Below are 24,696 nucleotides of genomic sequence, written 5' to 3'. Positions count from 1 at the left end.
ATAGCCCGTTAATAATGTTGTGGCAGTTTCAAGTGGACAGCAAAGGGGCTTAGCCAAACATACACATGGATCCATTCTCCTTCAACGCCCCCTCCCATCCAGGCTGGCACATAACACTGAGTAGAGTTCTCTGCGCTGTACAGTAGGTGCTTGTTGGTGACCCACTTTGAATACAGCACACACTGGCCCTTCTTGACCTGCTATCCAACCCCTCTCCACCTTCTTCTCCTGGAGACCAGGCTCTTCTCCATCACAGCACGGAGTCCGCTGCAACCCCACATTGACTGAGGTTATTATCTGAGTCATGGGTGACTTTGCCCTGAGACTAATGGTTCCATGAAGTCAGCAAGTGCCTCTTTTCACCCACCAGCCTGTCTCCAGGGCCTGCAATGTAACACATCCTCCGCTGAAAATGCTGGTTTTAAAAAACACGTCTCTCTGGTTCGATATGCAGTAAAACACCAATTATTTCTAACAGGCTCATCAGAATGACAGCTCACATTATGTTAGAGTAATCATGTAACATTAGTAGCACACACTGTTTCATCGTGAAATTTTCTTAGAAAGATTATTGAAGCCTTCTAAAATAGCCTTTAAAAAGCCTTTAAAAGCTATGAGCTTTCATATCTTGTGGACACTCTGATAAAAAGAGCAAAGAGGGGCCTTCCCTGGTAGTCCAGTGGTTAAGAATCTACCTTGCAATGAAGGGACACCAGTTCAATCCCTAGTATGGGAAGATCCCACATGCCAGAGGAGGGGGCAAAGGGAGGGAGAGGGGGCAATTAAGCCCATGGACCACAACTACTGAGCCTGTGCTTTATAGCCCAGGAGCTTCAATGACTGAGGCCACCTGCCACAGTTACTGAAGCCCGTGCACTCTAGAGCCTGTGCTCGGCAACAAGAGAAGTCACTGCAACGAGAAGCCCAAGCACCAAAACTGGAGAGTGCCCCCGCACGTTGCAACCAGAGAAAAGTCCACTCACAGCAACAAAGACCCAGCACAGACAAAATACATAAATAAATTAAAAAATTGGTGTGACTTTAAAAAATAGAATTGTCAGGAAAAAACAAGGGCAAAGACTAAAAAACTGTATCTTTCCGTTACAGGAAATCCTGAAGTGCCTACCTGGGCCCAGATGTCCATGATTACCTCACAGTCTCAACCCACATAGTGATGGGTCAGCACCCTCTTCAGGGCGAGGGGTCACCCCTCTTCAGGGCCACAAGTGATACTTGGGCTGCAAAGTTCTTGGTCATGGGGGCTTCTCTGTATGTTGTGGGTGTTTAGCATCATCCCTGACCTCTATCCACTAGATACCAGCACTGCCCTCCCCTCAAATCAAACAAAAGTGTTTCTAGACATTGTCACATAATACATGATGGGAAAGAGGTGAGACTGTCCCTAGCTGAGAACTACTGTGATGACCCAGGAACACTGATGCAGACCTGATGTCAGGCACAGGCTAGAGGCTCAGTAAGCGCCCCCAGGGGAGCAGCTGGCTTCCATCATTACCATCATCATCATCCTTACTATCAACATCACCATCATCACCATTATCACCATCAGCAGCAGCCACATTACCATCAATGCCATCATCACAACTACCGTCACCATCATCATTATCAGTAATCATCACCATCATCCCATCCATTACCATCATCTCCATTATCACCATCAGCAGCATCCACATTACCATCAGCACCATCATCATCAGTAATCATCACCATCATCCCCACTATCATCACCATCATCCTCACTACCACCATCATCATCATGACTTCTCTGTACCTTAGTGACACAGCTCCCTGCCCCTCCTTTCATAACAAAGGATTCCATCTTCCCATCCCAGTTACTTAGGGGGCCTGGGCTTCTCAGCACTTTTGTCACACTGGCAAGAAAGCACTTCTGAACTCAAGGTTTCACTATTTCAAATCATATGCTTTAGAGGGAAAAAAGATATCAGTCTATCTGAGAGCAAACAGATTCTTTGCAAACAGGGAGAAACACCCAGAGCATGAAAGGAAAAAAGTATGAGACCAAGAATTTAGAAAAAGTAGAAAGAGTATGTTTTCTTCTGTTTGACAGTGAGAAGACTCACCTCTTTCACAGGCACTGCTTCTAGGAGCCATTAATTTTATATATATATATATATATATAATTGATAAATATGCAGCAGCAGCAGCATACACATCCAAACATATATAAATGAAACAATAGTCTAAACAAAACTTGACAAATCTAACAAAAATTAAATTCATATGTGAAACAAAGTTTCATTTTTTCAGTTACTTTGATGAATATTGTGCAACACCATAGATTCTAGCATCCTTTCATCTTTACCTATTCAATCAAAGTAAATGGAAATGATTTATGCTCACCTAGACTTTACATCTTGGAGAAGGCAATGGCACCCCACTCCAGTGTTCTTGCCTGGAGAATCCCAGGGATGGGGGGCCTGGTGGGATGCCATCTATGGGGTTGCACAGAGTCGGACACACTGAAGCGACTAAGCAGCAGCAGCAGCAGACTTTACATCTAAAAATTAAATAAGTCTGGAAAATCAAGTAATAACCAAATTTTCACATTTATATTGATATTCTTTCTCTTGAGAATTTCTGAATATCTAAGTCAGAGCAGTTTTAGAAACACTTATTATAGGATTAAATCACTTATAGAGTCACATAATGGCACTTCACACATTGGTGGTTTTCATTGGTTTGTTTCACTCTTTATTTGTGAAGGAGAGATTCACTTGGGTTTTTGGTTGTTTTTTTTTTTCTTTTTAATTACTTTACAATATTGTATTGGTTTTGCCATACATCAACATAAATCTGCCACAAGTATGCACATGTTCCCCATCCTGAACTCCCCTCCCTCCTCCCTCCCTGTACCATCCCTCTGGGTCATCCCAGTGCACCAGCCCCATGCATCCTGTAACCTGCATCAAACCTGGAGTGTTGATTCGTTTCTTGTATGATATTATACATGTTTCAATGCCATTTCTCCCAGATCATCCCACCCTCTCCCTCTCCCACAGAGTCAAAAAGACTGTTCTATACATCTATGTCTCTTTTGCTGTCTCGCATACAGGGTTATCATTACCATCTTTCTAAATTCCATATAGATGCGTTAGTATACTGTATTGGTGTTTTTCTTTCTGGCTTACTTCACTCTGTATAATTGGCTCCAGTTTCATCCACCTCATTAGAACTGATTCAAAAGTATTCTTTTTAATGGCTGAGTAATACTCCATTGTATATATGTACCACAGTTTTCTTATCCATTCAGCTACTGATGGACATCTATGTTGCTTCCATGTCCTGGCTATTATAAACAGTGCTGCGATGAACACTGGGGTACACGTGTCTCTTTCAATTCTGGTTTCCTCTGTGTGTATGCCCAGCAATGGGATTGCTGGGTCATAAGGCAGTTCTATTTCTAGTTTTTTAAGGAATCTCCACACTGTTCTCCATAGTGGCTGTACTAGTTTGCATTCCCACCAACAGTGTAAGAGGGTTCCCTTTTCTCCACACCCTCTCCAGCATTTATTTCTTGTAGGCTTTTGGATAGCAGCCATTCCGACTGGCGTGAAAGGGTACCTCATTGTGGTTTTGATTTGCATTTCTCTGATAATGAGTGATGTTGAGCATCTTTTCATGTGTTTGTTAGCCATCTGTATGTCTTCTTTGGAGAAATGTCTATTTAGTTCTTTGGTCCATTTTTTGATTGGGTCGTTCATTTTTCTGCAATTGAGCTACAGAAGTTGCTCGCATATTTTTGAGATTAGTTGTTTGTCAGTTGCTTCATTTGCTATTATTTTCTCCCATTCTGAAGGCTGTCTTTTCACCTTGCTTATAGTTTCCTTTGTTGTGCAGAAGCTTTTAAGTTTAATTAGGTCCCATTTGTTTATTTTTGCTTTTATTTCCAATATTCTGGGAGGTGGGTCATAGAGGATCCTGCTGTGATTTATGTCAGAGAGTGTTTTGCCTATGTTCTCCTCTAGGAGTTTTATAGTTTCTGGTCTTACATTTAGATCTTTAATCCATTTTGAGTTTATTTTTGTGTATGGTGTTAGAAAGTGTTCTAGTTTCCTTCTTTTACAAGTGCTTGACCAGTTTTCCCAGCACCACTTGTTAAGGAGATTGTCTTTCCTCCATTGTATATTCTTGCCTCTTTGTCAAAGATAAGGTGTCCATAGGTGCATGGATTTATCTCTGGGTTTTTTATTTTGTTCCATGGATCTATATTTCTGTCTTTGTGCCAGTACCATACTGTCTTGATGACTGCGGCTTTGTAGTAGAGCCTGAAGTCAGGCAGGTTGGTTCCTCCAATTCCATTCTTCTTTCTCAAGATTGCTTTGGCTATTCGAGGTTTTTTGTATTTTCATACAAACTGTGAAATTATTTGTTCTAGCTCTGTGAAAAATACCGTTGGTAGTTTGATAGGGATTGCATTGAATCTATAGATTGTTTTGGGTAGTATACTCATTTTCACCATATTGATTCTTCTGATCCATGAACATGGTATATTTCTCCATCTATTAGTGTCCTCTTTGATTTCTTTCACCAGTGTTTTATAGTTTTCTATATATAGGTTTTAATTTCTTTAAGTAGATATATTCCTAAGTATTTTATTATTTTTGTTGCAATGGTGAATGGAATTGTTTCCTTAATTTCTCTATTTTCTCATTATTAGTGTATAGAAATGCAAGGGATTTCTGTGTGTTGATTTTATATCATGCAACTTTACTATATTCATTGATTAGCTCTAGTAATTTTCTGGTGGAGTCTTTAGGGTTTTCTATGTAGAGGATCACTGACTTGATGGACGTGAGTCTGAGTGAACTCCAGGAGTTGGTGATGGACAGGGAGGCCTGGCATGCTGCGATTCATGGGGTTGCAAAGAGTCGGACACGACTGAGGGACTGAACTGAACTCAACTGAACTGACTGTTGTAGAGGATCATGTCATCTGCAAACAGTGAGAGTCTTACTTCTTTTCCAGTTTGGATTCCTTTTATTTCTTTTTCTGCTCTGATTGCTGTGGCCAAAACTTCCAAAACTATGTAGAATAGTAGTGGTGAAAGTGGGCACCCTTGTCTTGTTCCTGACTTTAGGGGAAATGCTTTCAATTTTTCACTATTGAGGATAATGTTTGCTGTGGGTTTGTCATATATAGTTTTTATTATGTTGAGGTATGTCCCTTCTATTCCTGCTTTCTGGAGAGTTTTTATCATAAATGGATGTTGAATATTGTCAAAGGCTTTCTCTGCATCTATTGAGATAATCATATGGCTTTTATTTTTCAATTTGCTAATGTGGTGTATTACATTGATTGATATGCAGATATTGAAGAATCCTTGCATCTCTGGGATAAAGTCCACTTGGTCATGATGTATGATCTTTTTAATGTGTTGTTGGATTCTGAATGCTAGAATTTTGTTAAGGATTTTTGCATCTATGTTCATCAGTGATATTGGCCTGTAATTTTCTCTTTTTGTGGCATGTTTGTCAGGTTTTAGTATTAGGGTGATGGTGGCCTCATAGAATGATTTTGGAAGTTTACCTTCCTCTGCAATTTTCTGGAAGAGTTTGAGTAGGATAGGTGTTAGCTCTTCTCGAAATTTTTGGTAGAATTCAGCTGTGAAGCCTTCTGGACCTGGGCTTTTGTTTGCTGGAAGATTTCTGATTACAGTTTCAATTTCTGTGCTTGTGATGGGTCTGTTAAGATTTTCCAATTTTTCCTGGTTCAGTTTTGGAAAGTTGTACTTTTCTAAGAATTTGTCTATTTCTTCCACGTTGTCCATTTTATTGGCATATAATTGCTGATAGTAGTCTCTTACAGTCCTTTGTATTTCTGTGTTGTCTGTTGTGATCTCTCCATTTTCATTTCTAATTTTATTGATTTGATTTTTCTCCCTTTGTTTCTTGATGAGTCTGGCTAATGGTTTGTCAATTTTATTTATCCTTTCAAATAACCTTTGTTGATTTTTGCTATGGTCTCTTTTGTTTCTTTTGCATTTATTTCTGCCCTAATTTTTAAAAGATCTCTTTCCTTCTACTAACCCTGGGGTTCTTCATTTCTTCCTTTTCCAGTTGCTTTAGGTGTAGAGTTAGGTTATTTATTTGACTTTTTTCTTGTTTCTTGAGGTATGCCGGTATTGCTATGAACTTTCTTCTTAGCACTGCTTTTACAGTGTCCCACAAGTTTTGGGTTGTTGTGTTTTCATTTTCATTCATTTCTATGCATATTTTTATTTCTTTTTTGATTTCTTCTGTGATTTGTTGGTTATTCAGCAGCGTGTTGTTCAGCCTCCATATGTTGGATTTTTAATAGTTTTTCTTCTGTAATTGAGATCTAATCTTACCGCATTGTGGTCAGAAAAGATGCTTGGAATGATTTCAATTTTTTTGAATTTATCGAGGCTAGATTTATGGCCCAGGATGTGATCTATCCTGGAGAAGGTTCAGTGTGCACTTGAGAAAAAGGTGAAATTCATTGTTTTGGGGTGAAATGTCCTATAGATATCAATTAGGTCTAACTGGTTTATTGTATCATTTAAAGTTTGTGTTTTCTTGTTAATTTTCTGTTTAGTTGATCTATCCATAGGTGCGAGTGGGGTATTAAAGTCTCCCACTATTATTGTATTGCTGTTAATTTCCCCTTTCATACTTGTTAGCATTTGTCTTACATATTGAGGTGCTCCTATGTTGGGTGCATATATATTTATAATTGTTATATCTTCTTCTTGGATTGATCCTTCGATCTTTATGTAGTGTCCTTCTTTGTCTTTTTTCACAGCCTTTGTTTTAAAGTCTATTTTATCTGTTATAAGTATTGCTCCATTCGGTTCAGTTCAGTCACTCAGTGTGTCTGACTCTTTGCAACCCCATGAATCGAAGCATGCCAATCCTCCCCGTCCATCACCAACTTCTGGAGTCCACTCAGACTCGCGTTCGAGTCAGTGATGCCATCCAGCCATCTCATCCTCAGTTGTCCCCTTCTTCTCCTGCCCCCAATCCCTCCCAGCATCAAAGTCTTTTCCAATGAGTCAACTCTTCGCATGAGGTGGCCAAAGTACTGGAGTTTCAGCTTTAGCATCAGTCCTTCCAAAGAAATCCTAGGGCTGATCTCCTTTAGGATGGACTGGTTGGATCTCCTTGCAGTCCAAGGGACTCTCAAGAGTCTTCTCCAAACACCACAGTTCAAAAGCATCAATTCTTTGGCGCTCAGCCTTCTTCACAGTCCAACTCTCACATCCATACCTGACCACAGGAAAAACCATAGCCTTGACTAGATGGACCTTAGTTGGCAAAGTAATGTCTCTGCTTTTGAATATGCTATCTAGGTTGGTCATAACTTATCTTCCAAGGAGTAAGCGTCTTTTAATTTCATGGCTGCAGTCACCATCTGCAGTGATTTTGGAGCCCCTGAAAATAAAGTCTGACTGTTTCCACGTTTCCCCATCTATTTCCCATGGAGTGATGGGACTGGATGCCATGATCTTCGTTTTCTGAATGTTGAGCTTTAAGCCAACTTTTTCACTCTCCTCTTTCACTTTCATCGAGAGCCTTTTTAGTTCCTCTTCACTTTCTGCCATAAGGGTGGTGTCATCTGCATATCTGAGGTTATTGATATTTCTCCTGACAATCTTGATTCCAGCTTGTGTTTCTTCCAGCCCAGCGTTTCTCATGATGTACTCTGCATAGAAGTTAAATAAGCAGGGTGACAATATACAGCCTTGACGTACTCCTTTTCCTATTTGGAGCCAGTCTGTTGTTTCATCTCCAGTTCTAACTGTTGCTTCCTGGCCAGCATACAGATTTCTCAAGAGGCAGGTTAGGTGGTCTTCTGTTGCTACTCCTGCTCTCTTTTGGTCTCTATTTGCATGGAATATCTTTTTCCAGCCCTTCACTTTCAGTCTGTATGTGTCCCCTGTTTTGAGGTGGGTCTCTTGTAGACAACATATATAGGGGTCTTGTTTTTGTATCCATTCAGCCAGTCTTTGTCTTTTGGTTGGGGCATTCAATCCATTTACGTTTAAGGTAATTATTGTAAGTATTATCCTGTTGCCATTTACTTTATTGTTTTGGGTTCAAGCTTATACACCCTTTTTGTGTTTCCTGTCTAGATAATATCCTTTAACATTTCTTGGAGAGCTGGTTTGGTGGTGCTGAATTCTCTTAGCTTTTGCTTGTCTGTAAAGCTTTTGATTTCTCCTTCAGATTTGAATGAGATCCTTGCTGGAGTATAGTAATCTGCACTGTAGCTTTTTTCTTTTTTTCATCACTTTAAGTATGTCTTGCCATTCCCTCCTGGCCTGAAGAGTTTCTATTGAAAGATCAGCTGTTATCCTTATGGGAATCCCCTTGTGTGTTATTTGTTGTTTTTCCCTTGCTCCTTTTAATATTTATTCTTTGTGTTTGATCTTTGTTAATTTGATTAATATGTGTCTTGGGGTGTTTCACCTTGGGTTTATCCTGTTTGGGACTCTCTGGGTTTCTTGGACTTGGGTGATTATTTCCTTCCCCATTTTAGGGAAGTTTTCAACTATTATCTCCTCAAGTATTTTATCATGGTCTTTCTTTTTTTCTTCTTCTTCTGGGACTCCTATGATTCGAATGTTGGGGCATTTAATATTGTCCTGGAGGTCTCTGAGATTGTCCTCATTTCTTTTAATTCGTTTTTCTTGTTTCCTCTCTGATTCATTTATTTCTACTATTCTATCTTCTACTTCACTAATCCTATCTTCTGCCTCCATTATTCTACTATTTGTTGCCTCCAGAGTGTTTTTGATCTCATTTATTGCATTATTCATTATATATTGACTCTTTTTTATTTCTTCTAGGTGCTTGTTAAACATTTCTTGCATCTTCTCAATCCTTGTCTCCAGGCTATTTATCTGTGATTCCATTTTGATTTCAAGATTTTGGATCATTTTCACTGTCATTATTTGGAATTCTTTACCAGGTAGATTCCCTACCTCTTCCTCTTTTGTTTAATTTGGTGGGCATTTATCCTGTTCCTTTACCTGCTGGGTATTCCTCTGTCTCTTCATCTTGTTTATATTCCTGCGTTTGGGGTGGCTTTTCTGTATTCTGGAAGTTTGTGGAGTTCTCTTTATTGTGGAGGTTCCTCGCTGTGGGTGGGGTTGGACGGGTGGCTTGCCAAGGTTTCCTGGTTAGGGAAGGTTGTGTCGGTGTTCTGGTGGGTGGAGCTGGATTTCTTCTCTCTGGAGTGCAATGAAGTGTCCAGTAATGAGTTATGAGATGTCAGTGGGTTTGGAATAACTTTGGGCAGCCTGTATATTGAAGCTCAGGACTGTGTTCCTGTGTTGCTGGAGAATTTACATTGTATGTCTTGCTCTGGAGCTTGTTGGCCCTTGGGTGGTGCTTGGTTTCAGTGTAGGTATGGAGGCATTTGATGAGCTCCTGTTGGTTAATGTTCCCTGGAGTCAAGAGTTCTCTGGTGTTCTCAGGATTTGGACTTAAGCCTCCTGCTTCTGGTTTTCAGTCTTATTTTTACAGTAGTCTCAAGACTTCTCCATCTATACAGCACTGTTAATAAAACATCTAGGTTAAAGATGAAAAGTTTCTCCAAAGTAAGGGACACCCAGAGAGGTTCACAGAGTTACATGGAGAAGAGAAGAGGGAGGAGGGAGCTAGAGGTGACCCAAATAAGATGAGGTGGAATCAAAGGAGGAGAGAGCAAGCTAGCCAGTAATCACTTCCTTATGTGCACTCCACAGTCTGGACTGCTCAGAGATGTTCACGGAGTTATACAGAGAAGAGAAGAAGGAGGAAGGAGACAGAGGTGGCCAGGAGGATAAAGGGGGGAATCAAAAGGAGAGAGACAGATCCAGCCAGTAATCAGTTCCCTAAGTGTTCTCCACCGTCTGGAACACACAAAGAGATTCACAGAGTTGTGTAGAGAAGAGAAAGGGGAGGGAGAAGATAGAGGCGACCTGGTGGAGAAAAAGGAGAGTTCAAAGAGGGAGAGAGAAGTCAAGCCGGTAATCTTGCTCCCAAGTAAAAATGGGTAGTGAAGATTGGGTTCTTAAAAGTACAAAATTGATAACAAATACCAAAAAGCAAAGATTAAAAGTCTAGAGTAGAGGTTGGATTTTCAAAGATACATTATTTTTTTAAAAAGGAAAAAAAAAAAAGTCACAAAAATTATAAAAGAAATATATATACGAAGTTTGCTTTAAAAATAGGGTCTTTTTTTTTTGCAAAGTAATAGTAGGTTATAGAAATGAAAATTAAAGGAATAATAGAGGACTTAAAATTTTTTTAATTAAAAAAAAGAATGACTGTAAAAATAGTAAAAATATATCTAGGACTTTCTCTGCTGTTGTTGTGGGCAGTGTGGGATCAGTTCATTTTTGGATAGTTCCTTGGTCCAGCTTATATTTCTCAAGATCTATAGGCCCCTTCCTATGTAGTCAGTACTAACTACAGGGTTTTCATCTATTGCACCTGTCACTTCCAAGGCGGTTCCCTCTGTTTTAGCTTCTTCTGTTTTCTGGTCTCTTCAGTGTCTGATTTCTGCCCTAACACAAGGGGGATGGTGGTGGACACTTTTTGAGGCTTACTTGTTCAGTCGGGCTGTGGGGAAGGAGGGACACTGCAAACAAATAACACTGGTGTGTGCTCACAGTGTCTCAGCCACACTAGGCCTGCTCCCACTAACGGCACGTGTGCCCTCCCTGCCCACACTGCTCAGGCTCTATGTTGCTCCACCAGGAACCGTCTGAAGCCGGCCCTGGGCTGCATGCACCTCTCAGGTCTAAGCCGCTCAGGTTCAGGCACTCAGGAAGTCCTCAGAGGTGCAGACTCGGTTGGGCCTGCATTTTGTGCCCTTCCCAGGTCAAAATGGCACCCCACTCCAGTATTCTTGCCTGGAGAATCCCATGGACAGAGGAGCCTAGTGGGCTACAGTCCACGGGGTCGCAAAGAGTTGGACAAGACTGAGCGACTTCACTTTCACTTTCAGGTCTGAGCAGCTCAGATGATGAGGTGTTTGGTGAGCATGGTTGCTGCAATTTATCACCTCCCCCATCCCTGCCGCTTGGTTTTCTGGGTGTACAACCGGCGCACCTTCTCAGGCGGATGTTGACTGTCCAGAACCCCAAGAAGTCTTAGCAAAGAAGCCTGCTTCTTGGTAGATAATGTCTCTCTGGGGCTGCGATTGCCCCCTTCCGGCTCTGGCTGCCTGTCAGCGGAGAGGGTGGTCTGCAGCTGACTAGCTTTGTACAGTCTTTTGTTCTGTGAGTGGGCGTGGCAGTGTCTTAAGTTAGGGCCTTTCGAGTGGTAGCTATCCCACAGTCTGGTTTGCTATCCCAAGTTAGTTCCCTCAGATTGCCCTCGGGGCACTCAGGCCCGGTCCTTACTCTAAGCAATGCAGCCCCTGCCTCCCTGCCCAGCCCCCGCTTGCTAGTGGCGGGTGCGGGCGTCTGCGCTGCTTCTCCGCTGGGGGAGTTCCCGTTGGGCACATAATCTGTGGGTTTTAATTATTTATTTATTTTTCCTCCCAGTTATGTTGCCCTCTGTGGTTCCAAGGCTCACCACAGACTCGGCTGTGAGAGTGTTTCCTGGCGTTTGGAAAACTCTCTTTCTAAGACTCCCTTCCCAGGACGGAGCTCTGTCCCTACCTCTTTTGTCTTTTTTTGTCTTTTATATGTTTTCCTACCTCCTTTCGAAGACAGTGGGCTGCTTTTCTGGGTGCCTGATGTCCTCTGCCGGCATTCAGAAGTTGTTTTGTGGAATTTACTCAGTGTTTAAATGTTCTTTTGATGAATTTGTGGGGGATAAAGTGGTGTCCCCATTTATTCCTCCACCATCTTAGGACCGCCACCCTCACTTGGGTTTTTAAAGGACAAGGACTCATTTTGAATGTAAAACAACTTTTGAATTTGCAATAAGAATTAGGGGAAAATATAAACATTCACTTAATTAAAATACAGTTGTGATCATTTTTAGGGTCTGAATTGGCTTTTGACATCTAAACCTCACTTGCCCAGTCACTCAAGTTAGGTGAACTTATGGTCATTCTTGATCAACATTTAGGAAAAAAACAGAACAACGATAGTCACTACTAGGTCCCAAGTACTGTACTTTACTCTTTTTTAATCCTCATTTACTGAGTTCTCACAGCAGTCTTGAGATGGGAACTCCTTTTTAGCAGATAAATCTAAACATGGAAGGCCTGATTCAGTTCAGTTCAGTTCAGTTGCTCAGTTGTGTCTGACCCTTTGCGACCCCATGGACTGCAGCATGCCAGGCCTCCCTGTCCATCACCAACTCCCAGAGTTTACTCAAACTCATGTCCATTGAGTCGGTGATGCCATCCAACCATCTCATTCTCTGTCATCCCCTTCTTCTTCCACCTTCAATCTTCCCCAGCATCGGGGTCTTTTCAAATGAGTCAGTTCTTCGAATCAGGTGGTCAAAGTATTGGAGTTTCAGCTTCCACATCAGTCTTTCCAATGAATATTCAGGACTGATTTCCTTTAGGGTGGACTGGTTGGATCTCCTTGCTGGCCCTAGCTTTGAAGCCAACATGGCACAACTGCACTCATCTCACATAAGGTTCAAAATTTTCCAGTCCATGGGGTTGCAAAGAGTCAGACAAGACTGAGGGACTGAACTGACTGAAGGCAATGTCCTTCCACGTCTCTGGCTGCTGTGTGTTTAACAGTAACTGAGGACTCGTGACTTAAATGACAGAGCAAAAAAGATTAGCACCACCTCATCCACCCTCCTTCCATCTGCCCAGTGTCAACACGACAGAGCTTGTAGAAAACCAGTCTCAGATCATGGACTCACAAATGACTTCTCTAAATTAATAGTTTTGAGAGCCTGTATCTGTGGATACTCATCACACTCTTTGTTGTTGGTGTTCAGCCGCTCAGTCGTGTCCAACTCTCTGCAACCCCATGGACCACAGCCTGCCAGGCTGCTCTGTCCTCCGCTGTCTCCTGGAATTTGTTCAGACTCATGTCCATTGAGTCAGTGATGCCATCCAACCATCACATCCTCTGCCATCTCATCATACTCTTGGTCTCATGTAATTCTCTTTCTTTCTGGCACTCACCATCTTTCTAGTAAGTAGTGCCCTGGGTAATTGTTCTCATTGCAAAGAGTTATCTCTCAGATAGATTTATGTCCTTCTTTCTCCCAAATCGTAAGGCCATAATGACCCAAAATCATCTTTGCTTCTTAGAATTGCCTTTATATTTTTTCCACTGAAAACAGATATACTAAAAAGCAAACAAACAAACAGCTAATCCTAGGTTTGGCACACACTTCCATGAGAATAAGAACCTTTCTATTGATTCACAAACTACTGTCAGCATAAATTCTCAATTCCCATTTAAGGGAAAATTCAAATTCCTGTTTCACCTTTGGATAGATTTTAACTTAATTTACTTCCATATTGGGATTGTTATCTTGAAGAACAACAACAAACATCAACTCCTAAGAATTAATGGTTCTTGTTGCATTTGAAATGATAAGGAAATATGATTCCAAAATGAGCTAAAATTGAAAACTTAATTATTATTCTTAACTAGCACCTCACCCATCACTGATTGCCTCTTAAAAAAAAAAAAAAAAAAGATTTAAAAAATACAACATTGCCACCTAGTGCTCTGGATAAAAATTATGAAAGTTGAAGGCTGGCAGAAATTCCACCTTAAATCCTATCTTCACTGGGAGAATCTAATAACTACATGTACACATAAATAAATAGGAGGAAATTCGCAAATGGTAACGCCACTTATAGCATCAAGGTGTAGGCCAGACTGAATCAACCAGTAAGTCTTTGCAGGCGACAAATGGCATTTTTGCTGATAGGTTTGCTAATTTCAAAGTGTACTTATTGCCTCCCAAATAGACTTCCTGCCCACGCTCCCTCCAAAAATAGTCCAAGCTGTCTATATTCACAGAGTAGAATATGAAACAGTAACATTGTGGAGCTTAGGAGAGCCTTGGAGGACAGCTCACCCATTTATACTTTTATGGATGAGGACACTCAGTTCCAGCAAGACGCTGTTGCTGTCATTCAGTCACTTAGTCGTGTCCTACTCTTTGCGACTCCATGGACTGCAGCCTGCCAGGCTCCTCTGTCCTTCACTATCTCCCAGAGTTTGTTCAAACTCAAGTCCATTGAGTTGGTGATACCATCTAACCGTCTCATCGTCTGTTGACTCCTTCTGTGCCCCCTTCTCCTCCTGCCTTCAGTCTTTCCCAACATCAGGGTCTTTTTCAGCAGGTAAACCCACACCTTCAGCCTTGGTGGTCTTGGACCACTGGCCCTGTCTCAGGGGTGTCCATCTACTCAGCTTTCATCCTTTTTTTGTCAAGATCAGTCACTGAGTCAAAATGGATGAGATTTGAATCAAGTCTTTATTTTGTTAACTGTATTATGCTAACATTGATGCCTTGGTTTTCATAATTGTTCTAACAGTACGCAAGATGTTCACATTAAGGGGAGTGGGATTAAAGGATATACAGAAACTCTTTTCTGCAAGCTTAAAAGCAGATCAAAATTTAAAGATTCTTTAAAAGGAAGTTCAAGCACCATTGAGTGAATAACTGGAAGGAACGACCCTGTGCCCATTACAGTGCCATTGTTGCTTTGTTTATTTTAAAATCTGGTACTGAATAGGATCGTGTGGGCACAAAAGCCTTTCTCAATCCCCTGCTTCTCCCCACCCAGCTTTCTTGATTACAGGAAATAGGCTGCATTCAGCCTCTAGGACCTTCCCTGAATTCCAAAGAGCAGGTTCAAACAGTTGCTAATCTGGGAAGGGAGGGGATGCAGAGACAAGGGAGGAGCAGTCAGGAAACAATAGTGCAGCCTTGGGGCAGGTCCTGGTTCCCCCTCAAGGGACACACACAGCAGTACCTTAGAGTTGCTCTGCGGACACTGAAACCCCCACCAGGTGGAAGAAGTTAACTGTCCACTGCCCACAAGCAAGGAAACCCCAGACCTGTTGGAACCAGAAGGCTGATGATGCTTACTCCCACTTACCTCACCACCCGCCAATCAGAAGAACGTCCAGAGCTGACCACCCCCTCTGAACCTTGGCTATGACACTCCTCGCTACCCATCCCAGGCGAGACACAGTTTTGTAGGGCTTTAGCCTCTGTGGCCCCCTTTGCCTGGCAAAGCAATAAAGTTATTCTTTTCGACTTCACCCTTCATTTAAAACTCTGTCTCCAAGAATTAAACCTGTATTGGTGTACAGAGGCTGGATTCAGCTTCAAACCTAGCTTGAAAACTTGACTTTGAACCACGTGTGTGCTTTAGTTGCTCACTGATGCCCAACTCTTCTGTGGCCCTATGGACTGCAGCCCACCAGGCTCCTTCCTCTGTCCATGAGATTTCCAAGGTAAGAATACTGGAATAGGTAGACATTCTCTTCTCCAAGGGAATCTTTCCAACCCGGGTATCCCACACTGCAGGCAGATTCTTTACCATCTGAGCCACCAGGGAAGCCCTTGAACTACATAGTCCTAAAGAAAACACACTTCCAGGTACAGTCTGAGTCCTCAATTAGGAGACACTCTCACAATTCCTGCTCTCAGGCTGTGGCATCCACCAGTCATGCCATTACCATCTGCTCACATCCATCTTTCCCTTCTGTGAGTTGTGTTCTCTGCTCCCTGTTTTATTGGTCTCCTAATTTCACAATAGACTGAGGGGCCAAATCCCATTTCATGGCTTGCCATGCAGGCTACTAATGTCTTCTTTTCTTGTGCCTAATTCTAGCCAACCACAAAACAGCAATTTCCTCCCAGAAGGGGAGACTAGTGCAAAGGTAATTCTCTCCTCCTGTGTCAGAGATACAAGCAGTTAAGGGGTGTGAGTTACCACAATTCAGACACTCACACTACAGGAAGAATATTGTATTGCACACCTGCAGTGTTTACCCCGGGGAGCTGACTCCTCTAAGAGGCCTTCCAGAGAGAATCACCTTCACCTAACATTTCTTTTCTTTCTTTTTTTTTTTTTTTTTTTTTTTGTAGTTTCTCAGTTATGTTTCTGTTAGCTAGTTAGAAAAGGAGTCCAGAATAGTGGTGGCAAAAAGGCAAGGAAGGGAAAAGCCCATGAAAGTTGAACGAAGGAAGGTCCAAGAATTGGAGTGAGAACCTCAAGAAAAACAAACAGCACTCCTGGCTAGCCCAATTTACATAGGGCAGGCCCAGGGGGAGGAGAAAAACATAAAAAGAGGAACCAAAATTGGGCCGGGGCCTCTCTTCTCTTCACATCTTTTGGTTCATCATGCGCTCGTGCCAGGAGAATGTACCTTTACTTTTAAGTAAAACTGATCTGTAACACAGAGCTGTAAGACTGGTGCGTCTGAAAGCTGCAACGCTGTTCCATCCAAGGGCTGTAATGCTGGTCCATTGCTTCAGATTTTTGTTTCAATGAGACAGAATTGAGGAAATTACAAACTCCCTGACATGACATTTCCATTCTAGAGAGTATGGAATTATTCCCTGTTATGAAACATGAAGCCATTAGCACCTTATAATTCTTTTTGTTTTCTCTTCCCAGCCTTGTAAGTTTTTATTTTTATGTTGTCAAGATTTAGAACTTGTTGCCTAACATTTCTGAAGGAACTCCGCAGCGCACCTGGGGAAGGAGGGTGAGGAGGAGTCTCAGGGCAGAAGCAAGAGGATATAAGATTTAAGGAAGCAGATACCCACACACCAGCTTGCACACAGATTTGATTTTACCAAGCATTTTCGACTAATTGGGCTTCCCAGGTGGCTCAATGGTAAAGAATCTGCCTGCCAATGCAGGACACTCAAGAGACGAAGTTTCGATACTTGGGTCAGGAAGATGCCCTGGAAAAGGAAATGGCAACCCACTCCAGTATTCTTGCCTGGGAAATCGCACGGACAGAGGAGCCTGGCAGGCTACAGTCCATGGGGTTGCAAAGAGTTGGACACAACTGAGCACACACACATTTCCCACTTATTATCTCATTTGACACAGAAAAACTTCGCAACATATCAGGCTTTTTATCCCTGTTGTTCAGATAAGAAGACAGACCTTGAGAGAATCTTCAGTGCATTTAAGAAGGTTCCTCGGAACAAAAAGCAAGTTAATGTGGACCCAGGACCAGCCTCTGTTATGACACAGTCTGGACTTTTCCTATCACTAATTTCTGTTGTTTTCTTTCTTAAAGAGGCCATCTCCATCTGCCCACAATAAGATCCAGGTGCCCACAACGCCAGCCCTCTGCTGAGTGGAAGCCACCTCCAACCGCCCACCCCTTTCTGCAGGCCCCATGGCCAGAGCCTCTCGGGCCACAGTGAGCACAGCTGGCCACATGCTCAGAGATGCTACACACCTGGAAGCAGAGCCGAATTAAACCAGATCTGAATCCTGGCAACAGAGATGCCTGCCCGACTAGCTTTCCTGCTGATGCTGACTAAGGTTGCTCTCTCATACAAAAGATGAATTGCAGGGACTTTCCTGGCAGTCCAGTGGTTAAGACTCTGTGCTTCCAATGCATGGGGTGCAGGTTTGATCCCTGCTCTCGGGGAGCTAAGAGCCCACCTACTGTGTAGTGCCACCAAAAAATTAAGAAATTTTTTAAATCATCATATAATGATTTTTTTTTTAAAGATGAACTGCAAATCACATCATTTTTACCAGTCAAATATATGCAGCCCCATGAGATGAAAAGTTCCACAACCACTTCATCCCCATCCTTGGACTGTGCCAATGAGTGGGTAAAAGGGGTCCTTTGGATGGAGGTGTAAATCCATGCAATTTAAAGAAACCCATTGAAGGCACAGCACCACCCCAACCACCAAGGAAAGAGCATGAGAAATAAGGTGTTGCCCCTGGATCTCAGATGAGAAATGAGACAGACTTAAATGAGACAGACTTCCTGGGGTCACAAGGGGGAGAACCCTGGATTTAAAGAGAATCCTGGGTTTAAGTCCAACTACAAACCCACAGGCTCTCCTGGGCTCAACTCTGTCTCCTCCAAGGCGCCCTTTACCCCCAGAGACTGGTGGCAAAGCTGAATGGAGACCATTTCCAAAGACAGAGGACAAAAAACACCGTTTGGGCTAAAACCATTAACATATGCTCACCTTACTGGAGACTGTCTCCCCAGATCATATATCTTGCCATGTTTGTGTAGATACCAGTGTAGATACCAGTGTTTGTGTAGATACGCCAAAGCATGGGAGCAAGGGAACGACTCGGAGATGCACAAAAGACAAGAGCTGCCCTTATTCACTCCATGGCAGATGGTAAATGGCATTTCTCACCTACAATTCTTATAGGCAAGCCGAGGGCTGAGGCAATGACTGTCTCATACATCTGGCCTGCACTGCTCCAGGGCTCGCTATAAACGCCTTTCAATTTGAACGCACCAGTGAAAGCAGGTGCGCAGGAAGAGAAATGGGTGATTTTATGGGACTTTTAAAGTGCTGTGCTCTTTGTTTCTAGAGTTATTGTCTCTGTTCCAACTCTTCCTGTAGGTTGGGCTTCTCGATGTTTCATGATGAAGATCATGGTGGTTCTAGTATGAATACTAATGATGTCTGATTGAACGCTGGTTCATTTTTGAGATAACCAGCTAGTGATTTTGATTTTAAAATGGGTATGCAAATAATTTGAGGCTTCCCAAGTGTCGCTAATGGTAAAGAACCCGCCTGCCAATGCAAGAGACATAAGAGACTTGTGTTTGGTCCCTGGCTCAGGAAGACCCCCTGGAGGATAGCAACTCACTCCAGTATTCTCGCCTGGAGAATCCCATGGACAGAGGGGCCTGGCGGGCTACAGTCCATGGGGTCACAGAGTCGGACACAACTGAAGTGACTTAGCACACACTCACACATACAAATAATTATATACGTCACAGGGAAAGGAACACAATGTGTGCTTTAAATTTTTTGTGTTAACAATCACTGAATAAAAGCAAAGTGAGAAGTACCCTTTCTCCGTGCCTTATAGATACGCAAGCTCACCTCTCTGAGGACAAGTGGGACACTATGAGCAAACTTGAAATCAGAAAACACAGGAAACCTCTCATAAAATTAGCAGATGTTTTCAGGTAATTCTCAGTGATGAGGAGGGAAATTAAAGAAACGGGATTGCCTCATGGTGGCAGAACTGAAAATTGGCAGAAGCTTCCAGAAGGATGGTTTGGCAGGATGTCTCAGTACCCTTATAACTGCTCTTCCTCTGCAGTGAGTCATGTCTGTTTGAAGAAATAATCTAGAGAAATAATCCTGGATGTAGGGAAAGGCTCTAGACACAATAGTGCTCATTTCAGCATTCTTTATCCTAAGGGGAATATTAGAAATGACTGAGCAGGTATGGGAGAGAGACATCATCAAAATGGTGAAATAAGTATTTTCTAAAAATCTTCTCCCCAAAGAATACCAATTTAAAAAAAAAAAAAAAACCACTTTTTATTTTGTACTGGGGTATAGCCGATTAACGATGCTGTGATAGTTTCCGGTGAACAGCAAAAGGACCAGCCATACATGTGTATGTATCCACTCTCCCCAAACTCCCCTCCCCTCCAGACTGCCACATAACATTGAGCAGAATTCCATGTGCTATACAGTAGGTCCTTGTTGGTTATCCATTTTAAATATAAAACTGTTGAACACCAATTTTAATAATTATCCACCAGTGAGACAACCTTTGTGGAAGTGCAGAAGGGTTCCAACATGCCATTGGCACAAACACTGAGTGCCTTGGGCGCACTAGTAAGAACAGTATCACTTTACCAAGTCACGCCTTCCCCAAGTGCCAGGGCCAGGACTGAGGTCCATGATCTTTCTCAGGGGAAAAGGGAGAGGAGATGAGTGGATGCCTTTCTTCCAGGTCAATGCACATGACTTCAATAAAGGCCCATTTCATCCACGTCCCTTGCAGAACACCGCAGTGTGCAGCATGATGGGGATGAAGAGAGGTTGGGAAGACAGCAGCCAGAGCTCTCAGAGAGCACCAGAGGGGAGCAGACCCTGCTCCTCACTTCATCATCTCCAACAGGAAGACTCCCATGAGCCACGAGGGACACCCTGCCTGCAACCTCCTCCCACCCCCGCTGGTCCACAAGCACCTCCACGTGCCACACCCTGTGGCTGGCTCCCTGGGCGTGCCTCCAAGGAAGGAAAGTATGAGCCTCTGCAGATGGCTGGTGAGCACAGGTAGAAAGCCAGTCAGGCTCTGCAAGATTGGAAGAAACACACACATGCTTGAGCAGTTGGCACCACCAGAAGGGAAGCATGAAGTTCAATTTTGCAGGATCTAAAGATACATGTGTGCTAAATCGTTCAGTGACGTCCGACTCTTTGCAACTCTATGGACTATAGCCCACCAGGTTCCTCTGTCCACGGGATTTCCCAGGCAAGAATCCTGGATTGGGTTGCCATTTCCTTCTCCAAGGGAGCTTCCCCACCCAGAGATTGAACCCAGGTCTCCTGCACTGGCAGGCAGGTTCTTTACCAGTATGTCACCTGGAAAGCCCAAAGAATACAATTCTAAGAATTCCCTCCAAAAGGAAACAAGAAGTGTGAAGCAAGGATATCCATAGAAAAGACTGAGAAATCTCAGAATCCTGAGCAATCCTGATGGAAGGTGTTAGTCTTCTGAAGCCAGTGAGTAAAGACAAGGAGGTGACTCTTCAAATGCAAAGACAGCTCTTTTTGCCGCATCTACTGTGACAATGAAGACCATTCTCAGCAATCAGACTGTTGACATCCCAGAAAATGTCGACATTAACTTGAAGGGACGGACAGTTATTGTGAAGGGCCCCAGAGGCACCCTGCGGAGGGACTTCAATCACATCAATGTAGAACTCAGTCTCCTTGGAAAGAAAAAGAAGAGGCTCCGTGTTGACAAATGGTGGGGAAACAGAAAGGAACTGGCCACTGTTCGCACAATCTGTAGTCACGTACAGAACATGATCAAGGGTGTTACACTGGGCTTCTGTTACAAGATGAGGTCGGTGTATGCCCACTTCCCCATCAACGTTGCTATTCAGGAGAATGGTTCTCTTGTGGAAATCCAAAATTTTGGGGGTGAAAAATACATACGCAGGGTTCGAATGAGGCCAGGTGTTGCCTGTTCAGTATCTCAAGCCCAGAAAGATGAGTTGATTCTTGAAGGAAATGACATTGAACTTGTGTCAAATTCAGCTGCTTTGATTCAGCAAGCCACCACAGTTAAAAACAAGGATATCAGAAAATTTTTGAATGGTATCTATGTTTCTGAAAAAGGAACAGTTCAGCAGGCTGATGAATAAGATCTCAGTGATCCTGCTGCAGAAACAACAAGATAGCAGATGGTTCTATGGACTCAGTTGTGATCTTTTAAAGAGACAATAAAAACTCTTGATTTGAGAAAAAAATAAAAAACAAATGCAAAGACAGCAACACAGAATCTAAGGAGCAAGGAAAAACAAGGAAACATGACACCACCAAAGAAACACAATCCTAAGGAAACGGAGATCTGTGATTTGCCAGATAAATAATTCAAAATAGTTGTTTTAAGAAAGCTCAGGGTGCTACAAGAAAACTCAAAAAGACAGTCCAAAATCAAGGAGTTGATACACACACAAAATGAGATACTTAACTGAAAGATATAAATTATAAAAAAGAAGTAAACAGAAATTCTGGAGCTTGGAAACTACAGGGAATAAAGTGAAAAAATGCCCTAGGGAGCAACAGCAGACTTGATCAAGTAGAAGAAAAAAACCTTGAGAAGTCAAAAACAGGTCACTGGAAATTATCCATTCAGAAGAAAACAAAGGAAATCAAAGAATGGACAGAGGTGGAAGAAAGTATACATGAACCATGGGAGACAATTAAAAGAAACAATCTACAGTTACTGAAGTCCCAGAAAGAGAAGAGAGGAAGCTTATTTAAAATATTAATTCTTGCTAAGTCACTTCAGTCGTGTCCGACTCTGTGCAACCCCATAAACGGCAGCCCACCAGGATCTGCTGTCCCTGGGATTATCCAGGCAAGAACACTGGAGTGGGTTGCCATTTCCTTCTCCAATGCATGAAAGTGAAAAGTCAAAGTGAAGTCACTGAGTCGTATCCAACTCTCAGTGACCCCATGGACTTCAGCCTACCAGGCTCCTCCATCCATGGGATTTTCCAGGCAAGAGTACTGGAGTGGGGTGCCAACTTCCCAAAGCTGTGGAGAGATTTGGACATCCAAGTTCATGAAATTCATAGTTCCCAAAAAAAGTCTATTCCAAGATAGCACTGGATTCCCAGATGACTCAGTGGTAAAGAATCCACCTGCCAATGCAGGAGACTCAGGTTCAATCCCTGGGTTGGTAAGATCCCTTGGAGAAGGAAATGGTAATCCACTCTAGTATTCTTGTCTGGGAAATCCCATGGACAGAGGAGCCTTGTGGGCTGTAGTTCATGGAGTCACGAAGAGTCAGACACGACTGAGCATGCATGGCAGGGGGAAGGGAGCATTAATAAAAATCAAAGAATTTTAGAAGCAGCAAAAGAAAAATTCCTCATATGTAAGGAAAATGTGATAAGGCTCCAATTAGATTTCTCAGCTGAAACTCTGCAATCTGGAGACGGCAAAATAACATACTCAAAATGCAGAAAGGGAAGAAGGTCCAACCAAGAACACTTTACCCAGAAGATGTGTACTTCAGAAAAAAGGAGAAAGAAAGACTTTCCCAGACAAACAAAAGCTGAGGGAGTTCATCACCACTAGTCCTGCTTCACAAGAAGCATTGAAAGAGTTCTTCAAGCTAAAGTGAACAGACGCTAATTACTAACATGAAAATGTAAAACCCACTGGTAAAGGTGAGTATACAGCTAAATTCTAAACCTGCAATACTGAGTATGGAAACACAGCTGGATTAAAGGTAAAGGAATAGGCAGTGACAACGGCTGAACCAAGCAGGTCAACTGCAGATGTAGAGATGGGCTGGCAAGGAGGGATATCACTGTGAAGCCTGCGAGACAAAAGGCATGACAAACAAACCAGAAACCCAGATGGTATTTCATGCATGGGGTTTGTAAGGAAGGAGACAACTGTCATGACTCACAAGACCTCTCTAATAGTCCATATGGTATAGTGCATAAGTATTTTCAGTGAGGGTACTGTATTTACAGAGACCACTCCAGATGTGAACATAGCAAGCCACTGAAACAGGAAGAAGCAACTGCTACAGGTTTAACTTCAAAGTCATCCCTTGATGCTTCCTGGAGTCTCGCATCAGTTGGACCAACCACTAAAATGAATATGGGCAAGAGTGAGTCAAAAAATTCAAATTTTGCAACTGTAGGAACTGGTTCAGAAGACTGAGTGAACACCATCGAGTTTGTTCCAGAGCAGCCCTACTGTGGCCGGACTGCCTCTTCCTCCACTGAAGCCCCCCCTGCAGGGCTCAGTGACCAAGGAAGACTTGGAGAAGGAGCAAAGTGCAGTGGAGACCAAGAAGCAGCTCTCGCCCTATGCCACGGTGGGGGATTGCCACTATGGGGAGAGCTGCGCTTATCTGCATGGAGATGCGTGTGATACGTGTGAGCTGCAGGGCCTCCATCCTATGGATGCTGCCCAGAGGTCACAGCATATAAAATCCTGCATCGAGGCCAATGAGAAGGACATGGAGCTCTTGTTCACGGTGCAGCACAGCAAGGACATGGTGTGTGGCATCTGCATGGAGGTAGTCGACAAGAAAGCCAACCCCAGCGAGTGCCACCTCGGGATCCTCTCCAACTGCAGCCACACCTACTGTCTCAAGTGTATTTGCAAGTGGAGGAGTGCTAAGCAATTTGAAAGCAAGATCATAAAGTCCTGCCCAGAATGCTGCATCACATCTAACTTTGTCATCTCAAGTGAGTACTGGGTGGAGGAGAAAGAAGAGAAGCAGAAACTCATTCAGAAATGCAAGGAGGCAATGAGCAACAAGGTGGGCAGGTATTTTGATGAAGGCCATGGGAGCTGCCCATTCGGAGGGAACTGTTTTTACAAACATGTGTACCATGATGTGGAGAAGGAAATGGCAACCCACTCCAGTATTCTTGCCTGGAGAATCCCAGGGACAGAGGAGCCTGGTGGGCTGCCATCTATGGGGTCGCACAGAGTCGGACACGACTGACACAACTTAGCAGCAGCAGCAGTACCCTGATGGCCATAGGAAGGAGTCACAGAGACAGAAAGTGGGAACAGCAAGCAGATACCGGGCCCAACAAGGGAACCACTTCTGGGAGCTCATCGAGGAACTAGAATGGCAACCCTTTTGACAACAAAGAGGAGGTTGTCACCTTCGAGCTGGGCGAGATGTTGCTTATGCTTTTAGCTGCAGGTGGGGGCAATGACCTGACAGACTCTGAAGATGAGTGGCACTTGTTTCACAATGAGCTGGAAGATTTTTATGACTTGGATCTATAGCAGGTCAGCAGGGTGCATGAACCAATCTGCCGAGCCTCAGACAGTAGTGGGCCTCCGGGGCAGTGGCCTTGCCCGGGCTGCTCTCCTAGGCAGGCCTCTCAACCCCAGGTGCTGTAGTAGTCATTTTTACCCAGGGCCTGTCTTCTCAACCCCTCACCCTTCCCCAAGGAGTATGTTGTTTTCTCTGTTTAAAAAAGTTACAAAAATTAATCTGAAAGTTAGTCCTTTTGTAACATGAAATTAACTGTCTAGACAGTGTAGGTTTGTCCCT

The 24,696-nt window shown here is 43.1% G+C and overlaps 2 pseudogenes; both read left to right on the top strand.

Annotated features, from left to right (window-relative positions):
- Window positions 1-20,716: 20,716 nt before the first annotated feature.
- Window positions 20,717-21,295, top strand: LOC138085990 (large ribosomal subunit protein uL6 pseudogene; annotated as a pseudogene).
- A 1,738-nt stretch (window positions 21,296-23,033) lies between these two features.
- On the top strand, window positions 23,034-24,425 carry LOC138089844 (E3 ubiquitin-protein ligase makorin-1-like; annotated as a pseudogene).
- Window positions 24,426-24,696: the final 271 nt, after the last annotated feature.

This window comes from Capricornis sumatraensis, chromosome 1 (assembly GCF_032405125.1).
Source record: "Capricornis sumatraensis isolate serow.1 chromosome 1, serow.2, whole genome shotgun sequence".
Classification (NCBI taxonomy): domain Eukaryota; kingdom Metazoa; phylum Chordata; class Mammalia; order Artiodactyla; family Bovidae; genus Capricornis; species Capricornis sumatraensis.
Note: the sequence above shows the minus strand (reverse complement) of the source record. Positions and strands in the feature narration are given on the sequence as shown.